The sequence below is a fragment of the Capra hircus genome, chromosome 18, assembly GCF_001704415.2.
Source record: "Capra hircus breed San Clemente chromosome 18, ASM170441v1, whole genome shotgun sequence".
Classification (NCBI taxonomy): Eukaryota; Metazoa; Chordata; class Mammalia; order Artiodactyla; family Bovidae; genus Capra; species Capra hircus.
In genome coordinates, this window is record NC_030825.1 from 48,183,604 (window position 1) to 48,193,011 (window position 9,408).

General features: G+C 36.6%; 1 non-coding gene across 1 annotated transcript; it reads right to left on the reverse strand.

Moving 5' to 3' along the window:
- Positions 6,612 to 6,683, reverse strand: TRNAE-UUC. Its single transcript has one exon. It is a non-coding gene; the product is annotated as a tRNA-Glu (tRNA).

Genomic DNA, 9,408 nt, shown 5'->3' on the forward strand with positions numbered 1-9,408 from the left:
GTCACCTCATTAGCACAGTGAAAACACTGCTATCACTCAGTAAATTCAAAGGGTTTTTGAAGCTCTTTGTTAGGAACTAGGAACAAAAATCAAATTTATACTTTATTATACCAGAGAGCCCAAGAATCTTTCCCTGTATGCTTTTATTCCTCTTAGGAGACCTTTAATGGAGGTAAAAAAAAAAAAAATTAGCCACTTTGTATAATACATATAGTATGATGATATACTTTGTTTCTTACATATACATATAAGCTCATATAGATGTATATACAACTAGTCATCTTTTATGCCTCAGTTCAGTTCAGTTCAGTCACTCAGTCGTGTCCGACTCTTTGCGACCCCATGGATCACAGCACACCAGGCCTCCGTGTCCATCACCAACTCCCAGAGTTCACTCAGATTCACGTCCTTCGAGTCAGTGATGCCATCCAGCCATCTCATCCTCTGTCATCCCCTTCTCCTCTTGCCCCCAATCCCTACCAGCATCAGAGTCTTTTCCAATGAGTCAGCTCTTCGCATGAGGTGGCCAAAGTACTGGAGTTTGAGCTTTAGCATCATTCCTTCCAGAGAAATCCCAGGGCTGATCTCCTTCAGAATGGACTGGTTGGATTTCCTTGCAGTCCAAGGGACTCTCAAGAGTCTTCTCCAACACCACAGTTTAAAAGCATCAATTCTTCGGCCCTCAGCCTTCTTCACAGTCCAACTCTCACATCCATACATGACTACTGGAAAAACTATAACCTTGACTAGATGGACCTTTGTTGGCAAAGTAATGTCTCTGCTTTTCAATATGCTATCTAGGTTGGTCATTACTTTTCTTCCAAGGAGTAAGCGTCTTTTAATTTCATGGCTGCAGTCACCATCTGCAGTGATTTTGGAGCCCAAAAAATAAAGTCTGACACTGTTTCCACTGTTTCCCCATCTATTTCCTATGAAGTGATGGGACCAGATGCCATGATCTCAGTTTTCTGAATGTTGAGCTTTAAGCCAACTTTTTCACTCTCCTCTTTCACTTTTATCAAGAGGCTTTTTAGTTCCTCTTCACTTTCTGCCATAAGGGTGGTGTCATCTGCATATCTGAGGTTATTGATATTTCTCCCAGCAATCTTGATTCCAGCTTGTGTTTCTTCCAGTCCAGCGTTTCTCATGATGTACTCTGCAGCACTGTACATTTATCAACTTTTCCAAATGACTCTGGTCCACATCAATATTTGAGAATCATTGTGGTTTTCTATTTCCATAGATTCTGCCTGCTGCTTCCTGCTGTACATCTCATTAATTTTTGTGTATTTCTTGTCCATTTTTCAGATTCAACAGATATACTTGAAAATTCTGTGTCATTTACTACCACATATTGTTTTTACTTTAATTTTTCCATTTCTCTTATACAAGTTTACCTTTTCACAAATGAGGTGGGAGAAGAATATTTACCTTTCATTTTCTTTCAGCTCTGGAATCAATGTGTGAAACCAAGTTATTATCGCTAAAGAAGGAAGTTTACGAAATAGAATCATGCCAGAGGGAAATGATGGGACTTAGAAAACATGGCTTTGAATACTCCAGTTTCAGAGATGTTTTGGAATATAGAAGTCACTTTGAAAACCAACTGGGATATAAAAATGGGCATTTCAGCCAAGAAATACTCACTCATGAGTACATGCCCACATTTATTCAACAGACATTCTTTACTTTACATCAAATTAACAATGAAGAGAAACCCTATGAATGTAAGAAATGTGGAAAGGTCTTTAGTCAGAATTCACAATTTCTTCAACATCAGAGAATTCATATTGGTGAAAAATCTTATGAATGTAAAGAGTGTGGGAAATTCTTTAGCTGTGGCTCACATGTTACTCGACATCTGAAAATTCATACAGGTGAAAAACCCTTTGAATGTAAAGAATGTGGAAAGGCCTTCAGCTGTAGCTCATACCTTTCTCAGCATCAGAGAATTCATACAGGTAAGAAACCCTATGAATGTAAGGAATGTGGGAAGGCCTTTAGTTATTGCTCAAATCTTATTGACCATCAGAGAATTCACACTGGTGAAAAACCCTATGAATGTAAAGTATGTGGCAAAGCCTTTACTAAGAGCTCACAACTTTTTCAGCATGTGAGAATTCATACAGGTGAGAAACCCTATGAATGCAAGGAATGTGGCAAAGCTTTCACTCAGAGCTCAAAGCTTGTACAGCATCAGAGAATTCATACAGGTGAGAAACCGTATGAGTGCAAAGAATGTGGCAAGGCCTTTAGTAGTGGCTCAGCACTTACTAATCATCAGAGAATTCACACGGGAGAGAAACCCTATGATTGTAAGGAATGTGGGAAGGCTTTTACTCAGAGCTCACAACTTCGTCAACATCAGAGAATTCATGCTGGTGAGAAACCTTTTGAATGTCTTGAATGTGGGAAAGCCTTTACTCAGAACTCACAGCTTTTTCAACATCAAAGAATTCATACAGATGAAAAACCATATGAATGTAATGAATGTGGAAAGGCCTTTAATAAATGCTCAAACCTTACTCGACATCTCAGAATTCATACTGGTGAAAAGCCCTTTAACTGTAAGGAATGTGGAAAGGCATTTAGTAGTGGCTCAGATCTCATTCGTCATCAGGGAATTCATACTGATGAATAATAAAAGTTAAAGCTCTTTTCACCTTCCTGATCTTTTAAACAAACAAAAAAATCAGGTTTGATAGTTACTCTCTCTCACTATTTTTTGTTTACTTTATAAAATACATATATATTAAAAATATATTTCTTAAAATATATTTAATCCAAATATATTTTACTCTAAGTTAGGAATTTGCAGTCTAAATTGATATTTGTTTGTCTCCACCCCTCTACTCCCCCACCCCATCTTGTACTAATGTCACATCAACAGTTTTATCCTTTCCTATTGTTTTGTTCTACCTTCTTGGTGATATATTATATTCTTGTTTATATTTGCTTGAGTCTCAAGGCTATTCTTCTCTTATCTATATGTTTGTGCTTACACCAGTATCACACTGTTTAAACTGTGTGACTTTGTATTTTTTAATTCTTTGTAGAATTAATTATAATCTTGTTTTTGAAGTAAGTTTTAGTCCTTTTTTTTCATTTCACACATTTATATTTTTTTACTAGAAAACAGAATATCAGAAAACTAGAAACTAAAAAAGCCAGGATTAATTGCAATTATGCCGTCTATAGATAATGACTCTCAATTGGTAGAGCAAATCCTACCAGACTTTGTTTTTAAAGAAAATGTAGTCATGGTACACATGTTGTACCTTTACCTGCTTTTATAATATAGTCAAAAATATGATTGCTATTTCAGTATATAGAGATTTTTACTATTTTTATTGATATATTTAATGACATTTTTAAATGACCTTATTATTCATGTTATGGTTGCATCTAATTGTTTTTGGTTATAAAATCTTCCTTGATTAATATGACCCAAAGTTTATCTTTGGATGTTTTGGCTTTTTCCTTTTAAAACATCTACTTTAGTTGGTGAAATTATCTACATTTTGTCCTTGTAAACTGTCTTATTCCTTTCACCAAGCCTAACCCCAATCTCATATGAGAAAGGTAATTAACCACCATTATCAATATTATTAATCTTTCCAGATTTTTTTAACTTTTTACTTAAATATGTTAGTGACGTTTTCTTTTTCATGTATTAGTAAATATAATCATGGTGTATGTGTTGGTTTGTTGTGATGATTCAATGAATTAATAAATATTCAGAACTTTTCCTATCATGTGGCAAATATCTAGTAAAAGGTGTTCATTATTATCATTGATACACTCATTTTCATAATTGCCATTATTATTTGTGGAGGGCTTTCCTGCTGGCTCAGGGTAAAGAATCCGCCTGCCAATGCAGGAGACTCGGGTTCAGTCCATGGGTCAGGATGATCCCCTGGAGAAGGAAATGGCAACCCACTCCAGTATTCTTGCCTGGAGAATCCCATGGATTCTCTGGAATCCCAGAGGAGCCTGGCAGACTGTAGTCCATGGGGTCACAAAGAGTTGGACAAAACTGAGTGACTTAAGCAACAATTATTTGTGGAAAGGATTTTAACCATGTTGTTTACCTTTATCTAAGTCAAAGAATTCATAATGAAAAAAGACAAATGAGAGACTTCCCTGATTGTCTAGAGGATAAGACTCCATGCTCCCAATGCAGGAGGCCTGGGTTTGATCCCTGGTTGGGGAACTAGATCCTACATGCTGCATCTAAGAGTTCCCACGCTGCAACTAAAGATCTCACAGGCTGCAGTGAAGACCTGGTGTAGCCAAATAAATAAACACATATTTTTTAGAAAGAGAAATGAGTGTAATGAACATAGGAAAGTTTTTCCTATCCCCATTATTTGGCTTGAAATTTTAAAAGGGAAACTTAATTTTTGTGGCTAGTCTACATTCAGACTTCATTTTTATGCTGCACAAAGATTAATACCCATTTGAAACCCTATGGATATAATGATGGGTTGGTGAACGCATAACTGTCAAATAAGCAGGAAGAGATAAGAATATTTTTCCTAATTATTCCCCCAAAAGTAGAAAATATACAGGGCACATTATTTGACTAGAATGAGCGACACAGTAACAAAACGATAGCAAACAAATACCTGAATATTAATTTAGTACCCCTCTTGATTAACATGGGTTAAGGAACTAAATCCTTAGAATACACATTATTTAAATGTGAATGAAAAAAAAAAATGTGAATGAATATGAGAACACAATTGAAAAACCTGTGAGTGGCAGGCAAAATTGTATTAGAAGTTTTATAACTCAGTATGCATGCATACATTAAAGTACTAGAAAGATCATTAAAAAGAATACAGAACCCAAAGAGCTAAAACAAGCAAAAATATATCTAAAATAGGGGCAGAGAAGAGAAAGGCATTGTTAGTTATCAAATGCAGAAATAAATGACAAAAGTAAATAATTTAAAATAGAAAATGTATCTGATTGAAAGTAGACAAGCCACTGATTCAGGTTGGGGAGTACAAATGACAGCTGAACAGTACCATGAATGAGAAACTGAAGTGACTTTCAGTAAAGAATCTGTCTACATTACGGAAGACCCAGGTTTGATCCCTGGGTCGGGAAGATCCCCTGGAGAAGGGAATGGCAACTCACTCCAGTATTCTTGCCTGAAGAATCCCATGGACAGAGGAGCATGGCAGGCTACAGTCCATGGGTTCACAAAAGAGTTGGACACAACTGAGTGACTAATGTATTCATACTTACTACCTATTTAAATGTAAAAGGACATTATCTTTTTGGGTGATTAAAATATTCTGGGATTGGCAGTGTATATACTAAAAACCACTCTATACTTTAAAAGGGTAAATATATACAGGATATGAATTTTATCTCAAACTTAAAAGTACTATAGATGTTTTTAAGAATATATCCGAAAATCTGTACAAAGTGTATGATTTTTAGAAAGAAATTGGATTGACTTGATATCAGAATTGACTAGAGAAGTATAAAATCTTTAATAGATTCTCTCCAAAAGGAACATTTTTTAAACCAAAAAAATTAATGTCAGGGGAATTCCATGGCAATCCAGTGGTTAGGACTCCATGCTCCCACCGCTGGGAGTCCAGGCTTGATCCCTGATGAGGGAACTAAGATCCTGCAAACCATGTGGTGAAGTAAAAAATTAAATAAATGTCAGCTACACTAAAGACATATATATATTTATAGATGAGACTGTGAAATGTGTTAGGAACTCTTCCAGGACACAGACTGAGGTAGCAAGTTATCTGATTTTATGAATCTGCCATAACCCTGATGATAAAACTTGCTGGAAGGACACAAAAAGATAATATGCCCAGAATCAGTTATGAAAATATGCAATGTTAAAAATTAGCAAGCTAAATCTAGTAATCTATTGAAATAAATACTTGTCACAATCTGAATTTTGGAACATCTCTAAAAAATCTTTATTTAAACTTGCTACTCACTTTTTGAAACTTGGAAATCAAATCAATTTAGTTAATACAGTGTCCCTTAGTATTTGAACTTGGAAACCTAATAGACTTGGATAGCAAGGGGTTCTTGGAATATAACACAAGACAATTCACATGGAATTTCTAGAATTTAAATAACTAAAATATTATAAGTGAAAATATATTATCAATCCTCAATGTCTTCTAGTTGTACCTTTCTTATCAGTATTTGACAGAATGGGATAAATTTTATAAATAAACAAGAGTTATCTGACCTGCTGGAATATCATTGTGTTCATTCATTTATACCCTGTCTACTTCTCTTTTGAAGAGTCTTTAAAACAGCTAATGAATCCAATCATTGACACGCATTTAGTACGGGGATGTAGTGGGAGGTGGAAAAGAGGTTGTTAAAACAACCACAGAATTTCAACTCTCATTGCAGTTTGAATGTATGGTATGAAAGGTGTTTGTTCCCATGATAGCAAGAAAACCAGGGAAAGATAAAATCATACTTAGGAATAAATTTAGTAAAAGATATGAAAGCTCTTCGTATGGAAAACTGCAAAACATTGCCAAGGGAAATTAGTCAAGATCTTTTTTTTTTTTTTTTTTTTTGGCTCCGCTGCATAATTTGTGAGATCTCAATTCCCCAACCAGGGATTGAACCTGGGCCCTGGCAATGAAAGTGCAAAGTCCTAACCACTGGACCACCAGAGAATTTCCTAGAAAAGATCTAAATAGATGGCAATACCATGGCTATGGATTGGAAAATTCAATGTCTTTAATAAAATTTCCCTAAATTTACCTATAGATTCAATACTCTCCTAGTCAAAAGTACCAGAATGCTTTTTTAAATTTTAAATTGATAAAAAGCATTCTAAAATTTATAGAGAAATCCAAAGACCTAGAACAACAAAAATCAGTATTGAAAAAGAACAAATTGGAGAACTTCTAATTTCAAGACTTGCTATAGAGCTATGATAAACCAATAAAGACTGGTATTTGTCTAAGGATAGACAAATAGGTCAGTGGAATAGAATAAAGAGTACAGAAATACACCACAACAGACCCCAGAGCTCAACCTGTATATTCTAGCATGTCACAAAGTAATTTGACCATGAAACCTTTTCCCACCTACTTGTCATTAACATTTGTGAGAAGTGAACACATCTGGGAAATGTTTACTTAACAAAAATACATGAGTAAGAAGTTAAGTTTAGGAGATTATTGTATGTAGTTAAAGCATTTGGGGTTAGGAGTTTTCCATGTCTGTAATATTGGATCCTGTAGAAAGTCTCTAAGTTAGTCCTGCTCTTTTCACCGAGACAAATTCTCAGTCTGAGTTAGTCTCAGCCCTAATACTCTTAATTGTGCAGAATAATCTTTATCAATTATTATCACTTTGAACCTAATACTCAAGGAGGGTAAAGGAAGACAGCTTCATTTTTGTCTTACATTGTCATTTTTTGTTTGTTTGTTTGTTTTGGCCACACCACACAGCTTGCAGGATATTAGTTCCCTTACTAGGGACTGAACCTGAGCTCTTGACAGCGTGGCATCCTAACCAATGGACCACCAGGAAATTCACTCTCATTATCACCTTAAACATGCTCAGTGGAGCTAGGTCTTCTCTGATCCTCTTAAAATTTGATCATGATTTTTTTTTGATCACTCCTACTTACTACAGATAATTTCAGCTCACTAATATAAATATCCTCTTGATGAAGGTATAAGAGGAGAGTGAAAAATATAGCTTAAAACTCAGTGTTCATAAAACTATAATCATGGCATCCGGTCCTATCACTTCATGGCAAATAGATGAGGACAAAATGGAAACTGTGGCAGATTTTATTTTCTTGGGCTCCAAAATCACTAAACAGTGACTGCAGCCATGAAATTAAAAGAAGCTTGCTCTTTGGAAGAAAAGCTATGATAAACCTGTGTTTTGTGTTAGTTGCTCAGTCGTGTCTGACTCTGCGACCCCATGAACTGTAGCCTGCCAGGTTCCTCTGTCCATGGAATTTCCCAGGCAAGAATAGTAGTGTGGGTTGCCATTTCCTGCTCCAATGATAAATCTAGATAGTGTATTAAAAAGGTGAGACATCACTTTGCCGACAAAGGTCTGTATAGTCAAAGCTATGGTTTTTCCAGTAGTCATGTACAGATGTGAGAGTTGGACATAAAGAAGGCTGGGCACCGAAGAATTGATGCTTTCCAATTATGGTGCTGGAGAAGACTCTTGAGAGTCCCTTGGGCAGCAAGGAGATCAAACCAGTCAATCCTAAAGGAAATCAACTCTGAATATTCATTGGAAGTACTGATGCTGATGTTGAAGAGCCAATACTTTGGCCACCTGATGAGAAGAGCCAACTCATTGGAAAAGACCCTGATGCTAGGAAAGATTGAGGGCAGGAGGAGAAGGAGGCAACAGAGGATGAGATGGTTGGATGGCATTATCAACACAATGGACATGAGTCTGAGCAAACTCTGGGAGATAGTGAAGGACAGGGAAGCCTGGCATGTTGTAGTCCATGGGGTCGCAAAGAGTCAGACATGCCTTAGAGACTGAACAACAATATAAATATCCAGTCTTCATAGCAGAGTGAAATTAAAACTACTTTCTCTGTTTTGATCTCTTTGCAGTTCATGGCAAATTGTATTTTCCAAAAATTGCCATAACTATATTTTTGTTTCCACATGGTCTTCCAGGACCTTGTTATTTTCCCATCAGGAAGTGGAGTGCATGTTCTTTCCCTTTGAATCTGGATGGGCTTTTAAAACTGTAAGTACAGGGGAAATGATGCTCTGTGATTCTGAGACTAGCCATAAGAGGTGATTCATCTTCCATCTGGATCTTTCTCAGGATTTTGAGCTGCAGTGTAAGATGTCTGTGTAGCTCAGTTGGTAAAGAATCTGCCTGCAGTGCAGGATACCTGGGTTCAATCCCTGGATTGGGAAGATCCCTTGGAGAAGGAAATAGCAACCCACTCCAGTATCCTTGCCTGGAAAATCTCATGGACAGAGGAGTCTGGTGGACTGCAGTCCATGGGGTCACAAAGAGTCGGGCACGACTGACCGACTAACACTAACACCATGCTGTTAAGGAGCTCAAACTAGCCCACACAGAAAAATCACATGGACAAACCCTTGAGATTACATGAAGTAAGAGATGTCCAGCCAGCTTCCAGTTGCTCCTAGAACTTCACACTGTTCCAGGTTTAGCCATCAAGAAAAGTCTGAGCCAGAACTGTCCAGCTAGGCTGTTTCTGAATTCCTGACCCAGAAAAACCATGAAAGATAATAAATGCTGTTACTTGAAACCACTAAAGTTGAAAGAACAGATATACAAACAGACAATGCCAGATTGTATATTACGATAGAACTCTGACCCACAAAATCTGCAGAAACCAGAAAACCAAACTACAAACTTGGCAGCAATCAG